The 16,918-nt window shown below is 48.0% G+C and overlaps 1 protein-coding gene, 1 long non-coding RNA gene and 1 other non-coding gene across 7 annotated transcripts in view; all 3 read left to right on the top strand.

The window, feature by feature from the left end:
* Nucleotides 1-3,522: 3,522 nt before the first annotated feature.
* Nucleotides 3,523-10,316, top strand: LOC119949527. 2 transcript variants are annotated; one of them, XR_005457218.1, is made up of 4 exons: nt 3,523-3,580; nt 7,351-7,428; nt 9,100-9,188; nt 9,834-10,316. It is a non-coding gene; the product is annotated as an uncharacterized LOC119949527 (long non-coding RNA). The 2 variants fall into 2 exon arrangements; XR_005457219.1 differs by lacking the exon at nt 3,523-3,580 and adding an exon at nt 6,151-6,168.
* On the top strand, nt 8,823-9,024 carry LOC119949713. Its single transcript, XR_005457255.1, has one exon. It is a non-coding gene; the product is annotated as a small nucleolar RNA SNORA74 (small nucleolar RNA).
* A 5,650-nt stretch (nt 10,317-15,966) lies between the features above and the next one.
* The window catches only part of MATR3 (matrin 3), a 32,007-nt gene continuing 31,055 nt past the window's right edge, over nt 15,967-16,918 (top strand). For 3 of the 4 annotated variants that reach the window (XM_038771218.1, XM_038771217.1, XM_038771216.1), the window contains exon 1: nt 15,967-16,043. The gene's annotated coding sequence lies outside the window, so the exon portion shown is untranslated. The remainder of the gene's footprint in view (nt 16,044-16,918) is intronic. The other variant, XM_038771219.1, reaches the window with a different exon arrangement.

The following is a 16,918-nucleotide window of genomic DNA, read 5'->3' as shown; positions in this document are numbered from 1 at the left end:
GGCTTAACGGGAATAATGGGAATCTGCTAGCAAGGCCATGCTGCCATCTGGCAGACATCTTAAGGAGTACAGACTTGGGGCGTCCAAAATGGTCCTTGGAAACGACTCGACTTAGATGAGCATCGGGGGTCCAAAGTGGTCCTTGGAAGGCCAAATGACTCGACTCAGATGAGCGTATTTTGAACACAGAATGGGGACTACTTCTCTGGAGAAAACATCCATGCTAGGAAAAGCCCAGGAAAAACGCGGAAGAGGCAGATTCGTTCAATTCATTCAATCGTATTTATTGAGCGCTTTCTGTGTGCAGGGCAGATGGAACGAGACCGTAATAAAAATGATAATGTTGGTATTTGTTAAGCGCTTACTCTGTGCTGAACACTGTTCTAACCGTTGGGATGGATACAGTACAGCGTACAGCGCTCTGCACACAGTAAGCGCTCAATAAATACGATTGAATGAATGAATGATGGATACAAGGTAATCAGGTTGTCCCGCGGGAGGCTCACGGTCTTCATCCCCCTTTTCCAGATGAGGCAACTGAGGCCCAGAGAAGTGAAGTGACTTGCCCGAGGTCACCCAGCAGACAAGTGCCAGAGCTGGGATTAGAACCCAGGTCCTCTGACTCATAGGCCTGTGCTCTATCCCCTGGGCTATGCTGCTTCTCCTAAGGGAAGCAAGAGACAGGGCTGAAACCCTGGAAGCAGGAGGAAATAATAATAATAATGATCCTATTTGTTAAGCACTTACTATGTGCCAAGCACTGTTCTAAGCGCTGGGGGAGATACAAGGTAATCAGGTTGTCCCACGTGGGGCTCACAGTCTTCATCCCCACTTCACAGATGAGGTCACTGAGGCACGGAGAAGTGTACTTGTACTTCCCAAGCGCTTAATACAGTGCTCCGCACACAGTAAGCGCTCAATAAATGATTGAATGAATGAATGAAGTGACTTGCCCAAAGTCACCCAGCTGACAAGCGGCGGAGCCGGGATTAGAACCCACGACCTCCGACTCCCAAGCCCGGGCTCTTTCCACTGAGCCACGCTGCTTCTCTTGGAGGATGGAGAATGGAAAAGGAGAACGGGAAAATCCGATCGGAGGAAGGAGGGGAGCCAGCCTTGAGCCCGGGGAAGTCGAGAGCCGCGGCAGAAGAAAACTCTGCCCAAACAAGCGAGTTAAAAATAGCCACTCTCTGTCCTTTTTAAATTGCTTTCTCTATCTGAGCCCCAGCGACAAGTGAAATCGCCTCGGTAATTTCCCAAGTGTTCGGCTTAATGAGCTCCCGGCCTCGGCTGTGAAGATGGTGTCCAGCTTGGACACGGTGGGGGTTGGCGAGGGAGGTAAGGACGGAGGGTCGGGAAGATGAGTTTGATCCGGAATCGGGCAAAAGAAACGGGAATCAATCAGTCAATCAATCGTATTTATTGAGCGCTTACTGTGTGCAGAGCACTGTACTAAGCGCTTGGGAAGTACAAGTCGGCAACACATAGAGACAGTCCCTACCCAACAGCGGGCTCACAGTCTAGAAGGGAAGGGCAGCTGATTAGCTGTGCCATCTTGGATTCATTCATTCATAATGATAATAATAATAATAATTTCTAGACTGTGAGCCCACTGTTGGGTAGGGACCGTCTCTATATGTTGCCAACTTGGACTTCCCAAGCGCTTAGTACAGTGCTCTGCACACAGTAAGCGCTCAATAAATACCATTGAATGAATGAATGAATAATAATAATAATAATGATGGCATTTGTTAAGCGCTTATTATGTGCCAAGCACCATTCTAAGCACGAGGAGGGATACAAGGTGATCAGGTTGTCCCCCATGGGGCTCACAGTCTTCATCCCCATTTTCCAGATGAGGGAACTGAGGCTCAGAGAAGTGCAGTGACTTGCCCAAGGTCACACAGCAGACACGTGCCTGATGGGGGGGGGCGCCTTCTCCTCCCGGGAGGGCCGGAGCGCATGCGCCCTGGAGGGGGCGGGGCTTCTCCGACCGGGATGGCCGGGGCGCATGCGCGTGGAGGCTCTTTAAGCCAAGGGGCGGGGCTTCTCCGCCCTGGAGGGCCGGAGCGCATGCGCCCTGGAGGGGAGGGGGGGGGCTCCTCCGCCTGGGAGGTCTGAGGCGCATGCGCCCTGGAGGGACGGGGGCTCTTCAATGTAGGAGGGGCTGCTCTGTCAGGGAGAGGTAGCGCGCATGCGCCCCGGAGGGACGGCGGATTTGTTGCTCAGTGGATAGAGCCTGGGCTTTGGAGTCAGAGGTCATGGGTTCAAATCCTGCCTCCTCCACTTGTCAGCTGTGTGACTCTGGGCAAGTCACTTCACTTCTCTGGGCCTCAGTTACCTCGCCTGGAAAATGGGGATTAAGACTGTGAGCCCCACGTGGGACAACCACGGGGGACCACTTGATCACCTTGTATCCTCCCCCAGCGCTAAGAACAGTGCTCTGCACATAGTAAGCGCTTAACAAATGCCATCATTATTATAAAAGCTTAGTACAGTGCTCTGCACACAGTAAGCGCTTAATAAATACGATTGATAGATTTTCAATATATGAGGGGCGGGGCTGCTCCGCCATGGAGAGGCAGCGCGCATGCGCCCTGGAGGGAAGGGGGCTCTTCGATGTATGTACATATCTATTCTATTTATTTTATTTTGTTAGTATGTTTGGTTTTGTTCTCTGTCTCCCCCTTTTAGACTGTGAGCCCACTGTTGGGTAGGGACTGTCTCTATATGTTGCCAACTTGGACTTCCCAAGCGCTTAGTACAGTGCTCTGCACACAATAAGCGCTCAATAAATGCGATTGATTGATTGATTGGCTAGCTCTCTTCCCCGTCAAGCTAGCTCTCTTCCTCCCTTCAAGGCCCTACTGAGAGCTCACCTCCTCCAGGAGGCCTTCCCAGACTGAGCCCCTTCCTTCCTCTCCCCCTCGTCCCCCTCTCCATCCCCGCCATCTTGCCTCCTTCCCTTCCCCACAGCACCTGTATATATGTATATATGTTTGTACATATTTATTACTCTATTTATTTATTCAACTTGTACATATCTATTCTATTTATTTTATTAGTATGTTTGGTTTTGTTCTCTGTCTCCCCCTTTTAGACTGTGAGCCCACTGTTGGGTAGGGACTGTCTCTAGATGTTGCCAATTTGTACTTCCCAAGCGCTTAGTACAGTGCTCTGCACACAGTAAGCGCTCAATAAATACGATTGATGATGATGATGTAGGAGGGGCGGGGCTGCTCCGCCCGGGAGAGGCAGCGCGCATGCGCCCTGGAGGGGCGGGGGCTTTTCAATGTAGGAGGGGCGGGGCTGCTCCGCCAGGGAGAGGAAGCGCGCATGCGCCCTGGATGGGCGGGGCTGGGGCTGCTCTGCTCGGGAGAGGTGGTGCGCGTGCGCACTGGAGGTGATGGGCGGGGCCACGACAAACCACGCCCACATCGTTTGGGTATAAAAGCATGGTCGGAGGGCGTGACACCCTTTCTTCGTGTTACCGCATCCTTGGGGTGAGTGCGGCCTCCCCACGCTTACTACAGAGCCCTGGACACCAGAGGCGCCCAGCAAATAGTAACGATGCCATTTGGTAAGCGCTTACCTTCTGCCTTGCACTGTTCTAAGCGCTGGGGACCATACAAGGCGATCAGGTTGCCCCCTGTGCACTCACAGTCTTCACCCCCATTTTACAGAAGAGGTTAATGATAACAATAATGTTGGTGTTTGTTGAACGCTTACCATGTGCTAAGCGCTGGGGTAGATAATAATAATGGCATTTATTAAGCGCTTAGTATGTGCAAAGCACTGTTCTAAGCGCTGTGGGGGGGATACAAGGTTATCTGGTTGTCCCACGGTGGGCTCACAGTCTTGATCCCCATTTTACAGATGGGGGAACTGAGGCCCAGAGAAGTGAAGTGACTTGCCCAAAGGCACACAGCTGACAATTGGCGGGGCCGGGATTCGAACCCATGATGATGATAATGGCATTTGTTAAGCGCTTACTATGTGCAAAGCACTGTTCTAAGCGCTGGGGGGGATACAGTGTGATCAGGTTGTCCCACGGGGGGCTCACAGTCTTAATCCCCATTTTTACAGATGAGGGAACTGAGGCCCAGAGAAGTTAAGTGACTTACCCAAGGTCACACAGCAGAGTTGGGATTCGAACCCATGACCTCTGACTCCAAAGCCCGGGCTCCTTCCGCTGGGCCACGCTGCTTCTCATGACCCATGATCCCGGACTCCAAAGCCCAGGCTCTTTCCACTAAGCCACGCTGGTTCTTGTTTGGGAGAGAACAGAACAGTAAACAGACAAGTGTAATTTCCTCCCACTGTTCTCATTAATATAAATAAGTGGAATTATAGATGTATACACAATTCCGGAGGGGAGGGAGATCAGAGGGAAAGTAGGGCTTAGTCTGGGATTTTTTTACTCTCCCAAGCGCTTAATGCAGCGCTCTGCATACAGGCAGTAAGCGCTCAATAAATAGGATTGGACTCATGGAGAAGCAGCGTGGCAAAGGGGCAGGAGCTCGGCCTAGGGAATCAGGACGTGGGTTCTAATCCCGGTTCCGCCACTTCATTCAATCGTATTGAGTGCTTACTGTGCGCTGAGTACTGTACTAAGCGCTTGGGAAGTACAAGTTGGCAACATATAGAGACGGTCCCTACCCGACAGCGGGCTCAGACGACAAAACAAAACATTAACAAAATAAAATAAATGGAATAAATATGTACAAGTAAAATAAATAGAGTAATAAATACTTACATATATACAGGTGTTGTAGGGAGGGGTAGAGTGGGTATATTCTATTTATTTTATTTTGTTAATATGTTTGGTTTTGTTGTCTGTCTCCCCCTTCTAGAGTGTGAGCCCACTGTTGGGTAGGGACTGTCTCTATATGTTGCCAACTTGTACTTCCCAAGCGCTTAGTACAGTGCTCTGCACACAGTAAGCTCTCATTAAATACTATTGATTGATTGCACACGCCACTTCTGTGCTCTGTGCCTTTGGGCAAGTCGCTTCGCTTCTCTTTGCCTCAGTTACCTCATCTGGAAAACGGGGGTGATGACTGAGCCGCACATGGAATAATGATAATTATGGATTTGTTAAGCAGTTATGTTGCCAACTTGTACTTCCCAAGCGCTTAGTATAGTGCTCTGCACACATAAGCGCTCAATAAATACGATTGATTAAGCGTTGACTATGTGCCAAGCACCGTTTTAAGCGCTAGGGTAAATACAGGGTAAGCAGGTTGTCCCTTGTGGGGTTCACAGTGGGACAACCTGATGGCCTTGTATCTCCCCCGGCGCTTAGAACAGTGGTTGGCACATAGTAAGCGCTTACCAAATACCATCATCATCATGGATGATGTATATGTATATAGTAGTAGTAGTAGTAATTCTTCCTCTCCCCCTCGTCCCCCTCTCCATCCCCCCCATCTTACCTCCTTCCCTTCCCCACAGCACCTGTATATATGTGTATACGTATTTATTACTCTAGTTATTTATTTATTTTACTTGTACCTATCTATTCTATTTATTTTATTTTGTTAGTATGTTTGGTTTTGTTCTCTGTCTCCCCCTTCCAGACCGTGAGCCCGCTGTTGGGTAGGGACTGTCTCTGTGTGTTGCCGACTTGGACTTCCCAAGCGCTTAGTACAGTGCTCTGCACACAGTAAGCGGTCAATAAATACGATTGATTGATGGATGGATGTGGGTTTGGGGGCGTTGGGGCCTTGGGCTTCCAGCGGTAGGCAGCTGTCGAGCTGGGTTGGTGCTCAAGACAAGTGTTACACTGTTGGCAGAGCGACGGCCTGATGGCCGCGGCCTCCCGGGACTGGTTACAACGCCCCCATCGTGCTAACCGAACCCCGGGAGGCCGACACACCCCACGCCCGCTGGTCTTCCTCAATCCATCCGTCCGTTAATTTATAATAATAATAATAATGGCATTTGTTAAGCACTTACTACGTGCAAGGCACTGTTCTAAGCGCTGGGGGAATACAGTGTGATCAGGTTGTCCCACGGAGGGCTCACAGGCTTAATCCCCATTTTTGCAGATGAGGCAACTGAGGCTCAGAGAAGTTAAGTGACTTGCCCATGGTCACACAGCAGACATGTGGTGGAGCTGGGATTCGAACCCACGGCTTAAGCGCTTAGTACAGTGCTCTGCACACAGTAAGCGCTCAATAAATACGATTGGTGATGACTTCTGACTCCAAAGCCCGGGCTTTTTCCACTGAGCCACGCTGCTTCTCTTACGTTCAATTTATCTTACATTCACGCCCCCCCCCCGCTTCTAGACTGTGAGGTCATTCAATAAATACGACTGAATGAATGAATATTTATTTTATTTGTACATATTCTATTTATTTTATTTTGTTAATATGTTTTGTTTTGTTGTCTGTCTTCCCCTTCTATACTGTGAGCCCACTGTTGGGTAGGGACCGTCTCTATATGCTGCCAACTTCTACTTCCCAAGCGTTTAGTACAGTGCTGCACACAGTAAGCGCTCAATAAATACGATTGAATGAATGAATGAGCTCACTGTGGACAGGGAATGGGTCCTCTTGTTTGTGATTTTTGAACTCATTCATTCATTCAATCGTATTTGGAGCGCTTACTGTGTGCACAGCGCTGTACTAAGCGCTTGGGAAGTCCAAGTTGGCAACATCTAGAGATGGTCCCTACCCAACATTCATTCATTCAATCATATTTATTGAGCGCTTACTGTGTGCACAGCACTGTACTAAGCGCTTCGGACGTCCAAGTTGGCAACATCTAGAGACGGTCCCTACCCTTCATTCATTCATTCAATCGTATTTACTGAGCGCTTACTGTGTGCACAGCGCTGTACTAATCGCTTGGGAAGTCCAAGGTGGCAACATATATAGTCCCTACCCAACGGTGGGCTCACAGTCTAGAAGGGGGAAACAGAGAACAAAACAAAACAGATTAACAAAATAAAATGAATAAGAATAAATATGTACAAGCATATATACATATATACGCTCCTGAGCGCTGAGTGCAGTGCCTGGCACATAATAATAATTGCATTTATTGAGTGCTGACTGTGCAGAGCACTGTACTAAGCGCTTATGATGGTATTTAGTTTACTTGTACAGATTTACTATATTCATTTAGTCGTATTTATTGAGCGCTTACTGTGTGCAGAGCACTGTACTAAGCGCTTGGGAAGTACAAGTTGGCAACATATAGATAGTCCCTACCCAACAGCGGGCTCACAGCCTAGAAGGGGGAGACAGACAACAAAACAAAACATGTTAACAAAATTAAATAAAATAAATAAAATAAAACGTTAATAAAATAAAATATTTATCTTACATCCTCTGTTGGCAGAAAGACCCAGCGGATTGGGAGTCAGGGACGCCATGAAGACTCCCTGGAGAGCTTTTGGGAATGATGAGGAACTTCCAGGTAAAGGCCGTGATGGATTTTAAAACAACTTTCATGCCATATCACCGTGCTAAGTGTTGGGATGAGTGGCGGCAGTCAAGATATCCACCATTTGCAAGCATGTCATAATATAATAATATTTGTCAAACACTGTGCTAAGCACTGGGGCATAGTGTGCACGGGCCTGGGGGTCATTGGTTCTAATCCCGGCTCTGCCCCTTGTCTGCTGTGTGACCTTGGTTAAGTCACTTCCTCTGGGCCTCAGTTCCCTCATCTGTAAAACGGCGATTGAGACTGAACACCACATGGGACAGGGCCTGCATCCAACCTGATTTGCCTGTATCCATTCCAGCGTTTATTACAGTGCCTGGCATTGTAAGCTTATTAATACTGTGCACGCAAAATCAGGTTGGGCATAGCCCCCTGTCCCCCCTGGGGCTCACACTCTTAATCCCCATTTTACATTCATTCATTCAGTCGTATTTATTGAGCACTTACTGTGTGCAGAGCACTGTACTACGCGCTTGGGAAGTCCAAGTTGGCAACATCTAGAGATGGTCCCTACCCAACAATGGGCTCACAGTCTAGAAGGGGGAGACAGACAACAAAACATATTAACAAAATAAAATAAATAGAATAAATATGTACAAATACAATAGAGTAATAAATCCGCACAAACATATATACAGGTGCTGTGGGGAGGAGGTGGAGAGGAAGGAGGGGGCTCAGTCTGCGCTCATTCCAGCATTTAGTATAATGCCTGGCATTGTAAGCGCTTACCATATAGTTATTAATATTGTACAAGCAAAATCAGGTTGGGCATGGCCCCCTGTCCCACCTGGGGCTCACTCACACTCTTAATACTTTGCACATAGCGCTTAACAAATACCATTATTATTATTATTATTATTGATCAACAGTTGGAGGAGGAGAGTGCACTGAACCCCCATTTTACAGAAGAGGGAACTGAGGCTCAGAAATACTCGCCCAAAGTCACACAGTAGATGCCTGGTGGAGCCCAAGCTCCCAGGCCCAAATTCCATTAGGCCTCACTGCTCCCAAGGAGGGCAGATGGGGGCTGAACCTTCATTGTAGAGATTAAAATAAGATAATGGCATTTGTTAAGTGCTTACTATGTGCAAAGCGCTGGGGGGGATACAAGGTGATCAGGTTGTCCCACGGGGGGCTCACAGTCATAATCCCCATTTTACAGATGAGGTAACAGGCTCAGAGAAGTTAAAGTGACTTGCCCAAGGTCACACAGCAGACATGTGGTGGAGCCGGGATTCAAACCCATGACCTCTGACTCCAAAGCCCGTGCTCTTTCCACTGAGCTACGCTGCTTTTCTAGAGATGAGGACGTGAGGCCCAGAGAAGCCGAGCGTCTTGCCCAAAGTCAGCGCGGCGGGATTCGATCCGGCGGTTGTCAGCTGTCCGGGCCGGCGCGGTGCCCGCGATAGTGTTACACCGCTGGGAGATCAGGGCGCCGTCTATACGGCCCCGGCCTCCGCCGCTGTTTTAGTGGCGGGTCCGGCTGGGGCCAGGCGACGCTTTGCATTCCCGAGAGTGGACGGACTCTTGCCCCGTAGAGTCGGCCCTAGATTGGATGCGAACATTGGATCCGTCCGGGCGTCCCCCGGACTTTTCCCGCGGGGATCGGGGCCTGACTGGAGCTGTGCTTTGTCTTCCCAGGCTGCACGTGGAGCGGGGAAGGATGAGCCGGAATGGGCGGCCTGATGCCAAGCTAGTGGCCCACTGGGTCACCCCCTTGCAGTTGGAAGGTGGGTGACGCGTTGGGGCGACGGTTTTTTGGAGCACGTGACTCTCTGCCCCTCGTCCCCCTCTCCGTCCCCCCATCTTACCTTCCCCACAGCACCTGTATATATGTATAAATGTTTGTACATATTTATTACTCTATTTAGCAGCACGCATGCGCCCTGGAGGGAAGGGGGCTCTTCGATGTATGTACATATCTATTCTATTTATTTTATTTTGTTAGTCTGTTTGGTTTTGTTCTAGTGGACTGTGAGCCCACTGTTGGGTAGGGACTGTCTCTATAGGTTGCCAACTTGGACTTCCCAAGCGCTTAGTACAGTGCTCTGCACATAGTAAGCGCTCAATAAATACGATTGATTGATTGATTGATTACTTGTACATATCTATTCTATTTATTTTATTTTGTTAGTATGTTTGGTTTTGTTCTCTGCCACCCCCTTTAAGACTGTGAGCCCGCTGTTGGGTAGGGACTGTCTCTGTATGTTGCCGATTTGTAGTTCCCAAGCGCTTAGTACAGTGCTGTGCACATAGTAAGCGCTCAATAAATACAATTGATGATGAGGATCTGAGATGGGGATAGGTTTAGTTTGGAGCCAAGATGACTGTCTTCCCGCCAGTTTGTCCAACACCCTCTCTGCTTCTCTCTCCAGTGGGTCAAGATCTTCGGGATAGAGACGACCGCCGGCGTTGATAGAGCCCGGGAATCTCTGGATTTTCAGGAAAAGATGGGGTGGCCTCCGTTCTCGAGCCAGAGCCAAGTTGCGTTGGCTGCCTATTGACCCACCCGTGGGGACTGCTGCTGACTGGGGATTCGTAATTAATAGATTGTGTGGTGTTTGTGTCCCACGCCCTGGGGATTTCTGTGCCCTAATCGTGCAGATTAAAAAAATTAATGGGATTTTTTGCGGCTTGATCGGCGAGGCTAATTAGTCGCCTTGTCCCTGTTGACTCCCTAGGCGTGGAAATTTCTCCCGGGGGGCGGCGGCACTGCTTTTTGGGGGCCGGAGGCTGGCTGGCCACTTCGGGGGTTTTGGGGGTCTTTTGTGGTTTTTTTTGGTGCCGCAGCAGCGACCTCTCGGAGCCCATGTCCCCGAAGAAGAGGTGAAATAAAGCAATTTGAAACACTTCTGAAACGTGTTCAGTTCATCATTTGTAAGAGAGCTGAAGTTGATGAGAAGCGGCGTGGCTCAGTGGAAAAGAGCCCGGGCTTTGGAGTCAGAGGTCATGGGTTCAAATCCTGACTCCCAGTTGTCAGCTGTGTGACTTTTTGGGCAAGTCACTTAACGTCTCTGCACCTCAGTTCCCTCATCTGTAAAATGGGGATGAAGACTGAGCCACCCGTGGGACAACCTGATCACCTTGTATCCTCCCCAGTGCTTTGTACATAGTGCTTAATAAATGCCATCGTTATTATTTATTATTCTAGCCCCAGCTCTGCCATTTGTCTGCCATGTGGCCTTGGGCAAGTCACTTCACTTCTGAGCCTCAGTTCCCTCATAATAATAGTATTAAGCGCTTACTATGTGCAAAGCACTGTTCCAAGCGCTGGGCGGATACAAGGTGATTAGGTTGTCCCACGTGGGGCTCACAGTCTTAATGGATACTATATTTTGTCACTATCTTAATATGCTCAGCTGCTAATTCATTTTCTGAATAAATGCAAAACAAAAAGGACAATCTCAGAAAACCACCTCTAGATTCCTCCAAGGAATGTTGAAATAAAATTTCTTACAGTCGAAAAGCATATACTGTAGAGTAGGCTTAAACTCTTCGCTGATACGCTGATCTGCAAACTTATTGATTAAATGAAGGGTTTTCATTACTTACATAATACAAAAATGCTATATAAATTAAGCTTCCATTTGCTGTTAAGTTAATGTTGTGAATGTAACCTTTATACCTCTGTGTTTAGTACAGCGCCTGGCACGTACTAAGTGCTTAACAGAAATGGGGGGGAGCCTGAACCTTGGCATTAGTTTTAATATTCATTCAATCGTATTTATTTTACTTGTACATATCTATTCTATTTATTTTATTTTGTTAGTATGTTTGGTTTTCTCTGTCTCCCCCTTTTAGACTGTGAGCCCACTGTTGGGAGGCACCATCTCTATATGTTGCTGACTTGGACTTTCCAAGCGCTTAGTACAGTGCTCTGCACACAGTAAGCGCTCAATAAATATGATTGAATGAATGAATGAATGAATCCTGATAGCTTCATCTCGACAAAAGACGTCCCCCGGCCCAAACTCAAAATGGCAGACCCAAAAAGAAATGAAGCCTCCATATATTCTCCAGCTTTTCATACAATCTGGTCCAACAGCGTCCAGTGTCAACACCTTGTATTCTCACGTTGCGGTTGTTCGCACCCGACCACGAGGAATTTCTACTCGAATGAGGGAATCGGGCAAAGAAGGGTAATCACACATCCACCAGCAATCTCCACCGTTTGTGTACTTACCTTAGAGAAGCAGCGTGGCTCAGTGGAAAGAGCCCGGCTTTGGGAGTCAGGGGCCATGGGTTCGAATTCCAGCTCCACCACTTAGCTGTGTGACTTTGGGTAAATCACTTCTCTGTGCCTCAGGTCCCTCATCTGCAAAATGGGGATGAAGACTGAGCCCCACGTGGGACAACCTTGATCACCTTGTATCACCCCCCAGCGCTTAGAACAGTGCTTGGCACATAACAAATACCAACATTATTATTATTATTACCCACAGTCACCCTGAGCACTAGTATAAATATAAAATTCATATCACATTCAAATTTATATATATATATATAAAGTTCAGCAATATGTTCGATTACTTCCTTTAATTGCATTTTCTAAGTCTTTTCATGGCTTTCTTCCCTTATTAGGTAAGTAAGCATTTCTATAGCCACCCTGAGCCCTTAATAATGATGGCATTTATTAAGCACTTACTATGTGCAAAGCACTGTTATAAGCGCTGTGATGGTATTTGTTAAGCGCTTACTACACGCAAAGCACTTCTAAGTGCTGGGGTGGTTACAAGGTGATCAGGTTGTCCCACGGGGGCTCAGTCTTCGTCCCCATTTCACAGATGAGGGAACTGAGGCCCAGAGAAGTGAAGTGACTTGCCCAAAGTCACACAGCTGACAGTTGGCGGAGCTGGGATTTGAACCCATGACCTCTGACTCCAAAGCCTGGGCTCTTTCCACGGAGACACGCTGCTTCTCCTATTTGTGTACATATAGTGCCCTACTGAAAAGCCACGCTGAGAAGCAGCGTGGCTCAGTGAAAAGAGCCCGGGCTTTGGAGTCAGAGGTCATGGGTTCAAATCCCAGCTCCGTCAATTGTTAGCTGTGTGACTTTGGGCAAGTCACTTCACTTCTCTGGGCCCCAGTTCCCTTATCTGAAAAATGGGGATTAAGACTGTGAGCCCCCCGTGGGACACCCTGATCACCTTGTAACCTCCCCAGCGCTTAGAACAGTGCTTTGCATGTAGTAAGTGCTTAATAAATGCCATTATTATTATTACTGAGCGCTCACCTCCAGGACGCCTTCCCAGACTGAGCCCCCACTTTTCCTCTGCGCCCCCCTCCATCCCTCTGCCCTACCCCCTTCCCCTCCCCACAGCACTTGTGTCTATTTGTACATATTTATGACTACTTAATATGTATATATATCTCTATATCTATAATTCTATTTATCTATTTTGATGGCATTGACACCTACTTGTTTTGTTTTGTTGTCTGTCCCCCTTCTAGACTGTGAGCCTGTTGTTGGGTAGGGATTGTCTCTATCTGTTGCTGAATTGTACTTTCCAAGCGCTTAGTACAGTGCTTTGCACACAATATGTGCCTCAATAAATATGACTGAATGAATGTAGTATAGTATAGTATTGCGTAAATTATATGTACACATATATATAAATTTGACTAGACTATATATTGTCTAGACTGTGTATGTATATATGTATAATGGGTATATACATAGTGGATATATATACAGTGGATATATATATATAGTGGCTATATATATATATGTATGTGTGTGTGTGTATATATATATATCCACTATGCCATGCGGCTTCAGAGTATATACACACATAAATATGTGTATATTTATATATACACATACATACAATATGTGTATACATAGTATACACATATATTACATGGTATACATACATACATATATATGTGTGTATATATATATATATATATATATATATATATAGTATACATATATACAGAGTATATACATACATATATAGGCCTGGGCCTGGAGTCAGGAGGCAATGGCTTCTAATCCCAACTCTGCCACTTGGGTAAGTCACTTCACTTCTCTGTGCCTCAGTTACTTCACCTGTTCAGTGGGGATTGAGACTGAACCCCATGTGGGACAGGGACTGTGTCCAACCGGATTTACTTGTATCCACCCCATTACAGGGCCTGGCAACCAGGAAGCGCTTAACAGACACCACAATTATTATTATTCAGCTGTAAATTCAATTACTCCCTTTGTAAATCTTTTCATGACTGTCTTCATTAGCAGGTAAATCAAGCCTCTATTAACCGCAAACAACCATCTTTCCCGCCTTGTGCGTCCTCTCAGTACAAACGGTCCTGGTGAGCCTTAGGCTGTTCACAAACCTACCTGATAAAGGGCTGGGAACCAATTAGGATTTCTTCGCGGCCAGAAGAAGGAGTCTCCTCTGTCACAATAAATAAAGAGGGTAAATTGGATTGTCTCACCGGCCCTAGGCATAATTCCCGGAATAATGTCTATCATATCTGCTGTATTGTACTCTTCCAAGTGCTTAATACTACTACTACTACTACTACTTATAATAATAATAATTTTTGTATTAAGAGCTTACTCTGTGGCCAACACCATACTAATGTTCTACAAGGGGCTCACAATCCCCCCCGCCCCTTTAATCAATCAATCGTATTTATTGAGCGCTTACTGTGTGCAGAGCACTGTACTAAGCGCTTGGGAAATACAAGCTGGCAACATATAGAGACAGTCCCTACCCAACAGTGGGCTGTAAACTCGTTGTGGGCAGGGATTGCTTCCGTTTATGGTTGTATTGTATTCTCCCAAGCGCTTAGTGCAGCGCACATAGTAAGCACTCAATACGATTGAATGAAGGAATGAATGAAGTAGGAGGTATTGAATCATTTCATAACTGAGGAAACTGAGGCACAGAGAAGTGACTTGCCTAAGGTCACACTGCAGATAAGCGGTAGAGTCAGGATTATTCATTCAGTCAGTCGTGTTTATTGAGCGCTTACTGTGTGCTTAGCACTGTAGTAAGCACTTGAGAAGTCGGCAACATAGAGTCCCAGCGCTTAGAACAGTGCTTTGCACACAGTAAGTGCTTAACAAATACCAACATTATTATCCAACAACGGGCTCACAGTCTAGAAGGGAGAGACAACAAAATAAAACATGTAACAGTTCTTTGTACATACTAAGCGCTTAACAAATGCCATTGTTATTATTATGTAGACAGGTGTCAAAATGGTCAGAATAGAATTAAAGCTTTATGCATAGTAAGTGCTTAACATATATTATTCTCTGTGCCTCAGATCCCTCGTCTGTCAAATGGGGATGAAGACTGTGAGCCCCATGTGGGACAACCTGATGCCCTTGTATCTCCCCCAGCGCTTAGAACAGTGCTTGGCACATAGTAAGCGCTCAACAAATGCCATTATTATTATTCTCTGTGCCTCAGTTCCCTCATCTGTCAAATGGGGATGAAGACTGTGAGCCCCATGTGGGACAACCTAATGCCCTTGTATCTCCCCCAGCGCTTAGAACAGTGCTTGGCCCATAGTAAGCACTTAACAAATGCCATCATTATTATTATTATTTTCTGTGCCTCAGTTCCCTCATCTGTCAAATGGGGATGAAGACTGTGAGCCCCACGTGGGACAACCTGATGCCCTTGTATCTCCCCCAGCGCTTAGAACAGTGCTTGGCACATAGTAAGCGCTTAAAAAATGCCATTATTTTTATTCTCTGTGCCTCAGTTCCCTTGTCTGTCAAATGGGGCTGAAGACTGTGAGCCCCATGTGGGACAACCTGATGCCCTTGTATCTCCTCCAGCGCTTAGAACAGTGCTTGGAACATAATAAACGCTTAACAAATGTCATCATTATTATTATTATTTTCTGGGCCTCAGTTACCTCATCTGTCAAATGGGGCTGAAGACTGTGAGCCCCATGTGGGACAACCTGATGCCCTTGTATCTCCTCCAGCGCTTAGAACAGTGCTTGGAACATAATAAACGCTTAACAAATGTCATCATTATTATTATTATTTTCTGGGCCTCAGTTACCTCATCTGTCAAATGGGGCTGAAGACTGTGAGCCCCATGTGGGACAACCTGATGCCCTTGTATCTCCCCCAGCGCTTAGAACAGTGCTTGGCACATAATAAGCGCTTATCATTATTATTTTTATTCTTTACATACACGGTTTTGGGGGGGCTGTGACCCCCATGACCCCCACTTGACCCACCAGCCCTCCATCTTCCCGCCCTCCTCACGACGGGGCTGAGGGGAGGCTGCGCGCGCAGCCCGGAGAAGGGGCGGGCTGGAGGGCGCATGCGCACGCAGCCCGGAGGAAGGGGGCGGGCTGGAGGGCGCATGCGCGCGCGGCCCTGAGGGAGGGGGCGGGCTGGTGGGCGCATGCGCGCGCGGTCCTGAGGAAGGGGGCGGGCTGGAGGGCGCATGCGCGCGCAGCCCCGAGAAGGGGGGGGGAAGCACCGTTGCGATCTCGCGAGAGTGCGAAGAGCGGCTAAGGCGGTTGCCGCGGAGGCTGCCGGGAGATCGCGAGGCCTGCTCTGTGAGGGCGGCGTTGGCCTTCCTTCCCCCTCCCCCTGGCCTGAGGTAGGACCGGCACCGGGATCGGGACCGGGATCGGGACCGGCCCGCCATGGCTGCCAGGGGGATCCCGGTGGGAAGGGGGACGAGGGAGGACGGCCGGGGACGGAGGGGATCCCGCCTGGGCCCGCGCGGGACGGCCAACGCTCCCCCCCCTGCGCTGCGTATGCGGGACGGCCGCCATGTTAGGAGCTCGGTGGAGGAGGAGGCCGGGACGACCCCCTGAGGAGGGGGGCGGCCTCCTCCCTTCTTCATCATCATCATCGTTATTATCATCATCATCATATTAAGCGCTTACTATGTGCCCCGCACTGTTCTGAGCGCTGGGGGGAAATCACCAGGTAGTCTGGTGGTCCCCAGTGGGGCTCACAGTCTTCACCCCCATTTTCAGTTATAACAATAATAATATCTCTGTAAGTCTGTGTGTCTCTATATGTTACCAACTTGTACTTCCTAAGCGCTTAGTACAGTGCTCCACACAGTAAGCGCTCAATAAATACGATTGATCGATTATCAAGCGCTGACTATGTGCATCACCATCATCATCATATTAAGCGCTTACTATGTGCCCCGCACTGTTCTGAGCGCTGGGGGGAAATCACCAGGTAGTCTGGTGGTCCTCAGTGGGGCTCACAGTCTTCACCCCCATTTTCAGTTATAATAATATTTATCAAGCGCTGACTATGTGCATCATTTTCATAGTATTAAGCGCTTACTATGTGCCCCGCACTGGTCTGAGCGCTGGGGCAAATCACCAGGTTGTCTGGTGGTCCCCAGTGGGGCTCACAGTCTTCACCCCCCTTTTCAGTTATAACAATAATAATATTTATCAAGCGCCATGTGTATCATCATCATAGTATTAAGCGCTTACTATGTGCCCC

The sequence above is a fragment of the Tachyglossus aculeatus genome, chromosome X2 (genome assembly GCF_015852505.1).
Source record: "Tachyglossus aculeatus isolate mTacAcu1 chromosome X2, mTacAcu1.pri, whole genome shotgun sequence".
Taxonomy (NCBI): Eukaryota; Metazoa; Chordata; class Mammalia; order Monotremata; family Tachyglossidae; genus Tachyglossus; species Tachyglossus aculeatus.
The sequence above is the reverse complement of the archived record's forward strand: the minus strand, read 5'-3'. Positions and strand labels throughout refer to the sequence as shown.